Source organism: Cyphomyrmex costatus, unplaced genomic scaffold (genome assembly GCF_001594065.2).
Source record: "Cyphomyrmex costatus isolate MS0001 unplaced genomic scaffold, Ccosl1.0 scaffold182, whole genome shotgun sequence".
In the NCBI taxonomy this organism is placed as follows: Eukaryota; Metazoa; Arthropoda; class Insecta; order Hymenoptera; family Formicidae; genus Cyphomyrmex; species Cyphomyrmex costatus.
Window position 1 is genome coordinate 204,544 of NW_017275847.1, and position 5,955 is coordinate 210,498.

Here is a 5,955-nt window from a genome sequence, read left to right on the forward strand (position 1 = left end):
ATATATATGTAGAATATAATTTTTAGTTTAAATTTAATTTTAAATTTAATTTCTTTTCTGGTAAATTAATCTTACTAATAGATTAATAATATAAAAATATTAATTTAATTTATAAACAAATAGGTAATACCGTTATAATTACGTGACACGTTAGATTGGAAATTATTCAGATTCGTCTAGATTTCGACGATTGCTTTATTAAATATTAGACATATTAATCGATTAATGATCGCTGTAGGAAAAAAATTAAGTTATCATCAGATTTATGTACGATTAGTGATGATCACTGCTACTACATCTTTCCAAGTTTAAGCACATATATTGTCTCTTCGAAGATTCTGTATGTAACAAAATGCGCACAAAACACCGAAGCTTGCGAATAGGTCATTTTTTGTGTAATTAAGGAAGAAAAGAAAAAAGAAAAACAGAGGAAGCATGACTAAAAATAATTTTCAATAAAGTTGAGATTAAGTCATTATTAAGCTAATTACAATGAATTCGCAAGTTTCTCAATGACGTCACGGTTTTATCGGAAAGGTGTTCGTTCGAGGATATTTCTAATGTATCACATATTACGAATCTTTATAGACGTTTTTCGATATCTCTTGATAATAAGCGATTCTACTTGATAACGAGACTCAAGTCTGTGTAGATTGACGGTGGATATGCAAGTGTGCACAAATGACCAAACTCTCTCGTGATCTTTTTTTGTTACAAAACTATTGCCTTCTGAATTCTTCTTATGATATGAATATTTAACAGCAAGTATTTATCACGGAGAACTCATATAAAAGCCAGCCGAATTGTTTATAAATGATCAAGAAATTATTAATTCGCATTTAAATTGCAAATAATTAATAATTTAATTTACAGCTAAGATAAACTTACATCATTAAGCTCGTGTTACACTACGGATTGTGGAGCGGATCGGATTGAGATTGCGCATCGGAACTCAGCCAGTCAAGATAAAGCTACTTTGTCTTAATTGGCTGAATTGCGATGCACGATCCGCAATCTCAATTCAATCTGCATCCGTAATTTGTAGTGTGACACGGGTATTAATTAGTGAATTCAAATTTCATTAACGTGAATTATATACATATGTAAATATGAGGTATATCTAATAAATTAGTTTTAATAAATTCCACTAATTTGGGAAAAATTATTGAGTTAAAAGGGAATTATGTATGTACAACGTTGTTTGGTCGTTTATGTACAAAACGAAATGCCTACGCTATGTCAAACGCAAACACCCGTCGAATATTTCTCTAAAAAAATGATTAATCGAGAATTGTCGGAGAAATAAAGCATTTTTATTAGCCGTGCTTGACGCGAAACCTCTACAAGTCCTAACAAACATCGTTATCTTTTTGCACTCTGCATGTTTGTCTATAATTGTAAAAGATTATTATTCCAAATGGAATTTAGAATTCGTACATTATTATTTTTATATTATGTTTTAATATATTTATTTTTATTATTGCGCATTTATATTTAATAAAATTTAATAAATTTAAAGGCAAACAAAATAATTACCACTTTGGTTTATGTAATATAATTAATTTATTCATACACACATATATGTATAGATATACAAAGTTGTTTTTAATACTTGTGATATTTATAGTTTTATAAATGCATTGTTTTTTGTTATAAAAGTTATTTTTACTTGTCTGAAAATCAAATAGGGTACGATATTAAATGAAATATTTTTGAAAAGTTTAATAACGGAATAAATTTTTCAACTTTAAAATTGATGAACGAGTGCAGAGGGATGGATGAAACTATTTCTCTAGTCAGCCCCTATATAACGTGTCATGTAACGTTTAATTCGGCAGTGTTGCACAGCAATATTGAATATGTACCGCGAGATGGTTTTTCCGAGCACTATTTCGAGGCAACGCGTTTTAGGGCGGATCTAGTGCGATTCACGATTTAAAAAAGATATGAGGACTCAATTATTTTTTACGCGAAGCTGTATCGTAATCACCACTCATGTATATGTTTTTGTATGTACTGTGATTATGATTTGTTAGCACAAATATAATATAATAACCAATATTGCCGAATGAATTAATTATTATGTCAATTATTATGGAAATTAAATATTAGTATTTATATATTTATTATATATATGATTAATTAATTAATTAATTTTCAAAGTTTGTCAAATTAAATTTAATTGAATTTGAATTAAGTGTATTCAATTTAAATTACGGAATTAAATGTTATTAGTTTACCAATTGAATTAATTATTAATTTATCTTATTTACAAAATATGTCCCTAAATCAATGCACAATCGAAAAGAATGAATATTTTGAGATAATGAAACTTATTCAGATTGCAAAAATATTTTCAAATTCTACGAGATTTAAAGGGTGGAACTTTCTCCTCTCTTCTTAGATCCGCCCTTAGAAATATACTACTACTTTATTTGTTTTTATAAGGAAAGACATTTGCCTACCATGATCCAAGTAACAAAATGAAAAAAATGCCATCGCAAAACTTCGTTAAAAATATCGTTAAATTGATAAATTCATAAAAATTAATAAATATTTATGAAGATTTATACATAAATTTATTACAAATAGGATAGAAATGTTCCTGAATCGAAAAATAAGAAAACAATGTATCCTATCCGCGATACATAAGCGTAGATACGTAATCGAAAAACCGATTCAAAATGATTATGGGTAATGTCTTTTCTTAATGTAATTTATAAGTAAACCGAAGTATGCCGATCTAGTCGAAATGATCGTCGTCTAGCGAATTTACAATGGCAATCACTCTAATTTCTAATTGATTGATACTTTACTGACGGTGATTGTTTTACTAATCATCAGAAATAGTTTTTATATGATTTTGTTTCATATTGAAAAAATATTATAAAACCCTAATATTTTCAAATAGTTTACTTTAACATTTCAAAAAATATGGATATTAGGTAAATATTTTGTTAATTATCATTTAATATTTAATGCAGCGCTGAAAGGGGTTTTAATATAACGTATAACAGAGTAAATTAAGATAAATTACAATAAATAAACAGTTTATATCGAGCAGTAATCAGATTTTAATATTGTTACTGCTCTGGATATAGACCGTTTATTCATTATACTTTGCATCGCAAAAACGAGCGAAATCTAATTAAGATAAATTAAATTGGAATGACAATTATAAACGAGAACGTTCCGGCTAGAGCGGAGCCTCAAGTGCATTTACGACTTATTATATATATATATATATATATATATATATATATTACAAAGATATATAAATATAAATATATGTCGAGATAAACTTCGTTATAGGAGTGATTATGTTATGCGAGACGAGGAGCGATCCTTTTGCTATTCTTGTTTGCTGTACACCGTAAGACAAAATTGAGTAGGAATGGCGGGATTATCATTTCAGCTTCATGCTACATAGTTGTAGCAATTGCATATACAGATAGTATCGTATTATTGTAAACGATTGGAGGGAGCAGGATGGCAAGTTTTGTGCGAACAAAGGCACTTTTGTCCGCATAACGAGTCACGATCAGAGAGACGAAAATATTGACAATTTTCTGTTCTTTTATATTAGATTCTTTGTAATATAAAAATAGACTGGATATTTCACTAACTAGTAGAAGTATATGAAATAGCACACATAATGCTCAATTACAAATTAACAATACCGATAGTAATCGCGGTTACTAAATCGCGAATCAGAATCCTTGTATTATGTTATAATATTTATGCTAGATCGATAGTTTTTCCCTCTATTATAATTTTAAGCATTAACATTTGAATTTAAATATATAATAAGTTTTATTTTTTGATTTGATGTTGTACAATATTATCATATTTTTAATTTTAAATATTAATATTCTTAAAAAAATAATCGTGAGGAATTCTGAAGAAAAGCGAGCCATTCTCTTTAACTGCCATTAAAAGCGAGTCAAAAACTTCTCTGATCGTTTGACGAGGTAAAAGGAACCAACCCCATCTTTTTGTACCTTGTGGCTTAGATAGAGCCTCGTGTTAGTTCGAATCCGAGGTTCGCGAATGAAATTTTACAAACTTGTCATAACATGTGTGTCGTGACTACTATATTTAAACCGTAGAGCTTCAACGATTGAGAGCGAATAAAGTTTTATGTTCACCAGAAAACATCCTTGGAATTCTTAGATTTCTAAATTGCCTTAGGCCGATATTCATAGTCAAAGTTTATATTTAAGACCGTCTTAAGTATAATCTTGAGATATCATGAACCAATCAGGAAGCCACATTAGCATCTTAAAACATTATTTAAGACGGTTTTAAAATAAGAATATGGATAATGAATATTGTCCTTAATTGAATATCTGTATAATATTCTTTGCTAAATTTCTATTTTAAATGTTATGGATACAGATCAATATAAGCAGTTTATTTGTCAGCTTATTTTTTAACTTTTAGTTTATATTTACTTAATCAATCTTAACATAATTCGCACTATTTTAATCCTTCTGTGAACTGACAAAATAATTTTTTAGGGGGATGGGTTGGATTAAACGATTGTTTATTATATAGTTTATTGTATAGTTTATTGTAATGTCAATTATATACAAATTTAAAATTACGTCCAGTGTGCTTCCGACTACGCTGACGTACCGTTTTTCTCGTCGATGTGCAATAATACAATATCAGAGCTATTCTCGCGAGCTCTTTGGTATCTTTCACTCTTTAACAGCGCATCAGCGACAGACCTAAATTTAATTAATCTTTATTTACAGTCGAAATTACATTTAAAAGTTCTTTCAACAGTCTGTCGCCGTTCAGATATTCAAAAAATGTTCGTTAATCCTTTAAAAATAGGACAACTCTAGAAATTTAATCTTTTTTTGTCTTTGTATTACTTGCTAATCTTAAAAATGATACAAATGATATGAGATTTTAGTGAAATCAATAATATGAAGACGAAGAATAATGTCTAATGAAATCTTTATATGAACAATATAACAATATAATTTTTCAAATAGTTTGCAATCAGTTATTGTACGAATGCCTGCCTCGCATATAATTCTTTTTTGGAAATGTTTAAATCAATTATTTGAATCAATAAAACTGATTAAATTTGCAGTTGTCTTATTTTTTAAAAACACATTGATGTATTAAACACAACGCGTTTTTTTATCGCAGCAGCTTTCTTCGAATTTTGACTTACTTATTATATTACTTCTCATTCAACGATCCGTAAATTTTTTTAATTCGCGATCATTTGGCAGTATATACTGTTGAGTGTTGTCAATTATCGACTTTTCTTTGTTCTTAAGGTAAAAAGAAATTATTCGATTCTCGATTATCTACTTAACCCTTTCATCTCATCAAATTCATCAAATTTTTATTGTACAGAAATTTATCTTAATTTTATTTTATGCTTTAATTTGCAAAAATTACTAGAATATTGTAATAATTCCACGAAATTGTTGAAATGTTTTTATTTTGTCAATCTTTGTCATGGCAAAATTTTGCTGTTAAGAATAAATTTGATTAAAAAATTTAATCACATTATCATTGAGAGAAAGAAAGTATTAATTAAATATTTAATTGAGCATTTGAACGATCGACGTCATAGAAATGAATCGTCGTGGCAGCGATTCGAACCATTGTCATAATCATTATCTCTCGGAAGAGCGAGGACAGTCTCGGCACGACTTAAATCGGCTCGAACCTGCAGTCCATATTACATGAAAATATAATGAAAGAAGAGGAAAGATAAAGAAACAACACAAAGGATTAAGAAAGTACCATCAATTTTGACAATTTTGTTTGTGTGCGTAAGAAAATCGTTTACTAATTTGTTATGACAAATTTTAATGAAAATTGAAAAAATATATAAAAGAAGGTATCAATAGTGTCAGTAATAAAATTAGAATCTTTAAATAGAATATATACTTATAACATGATAAAAAATATCAAAAGGGGAAA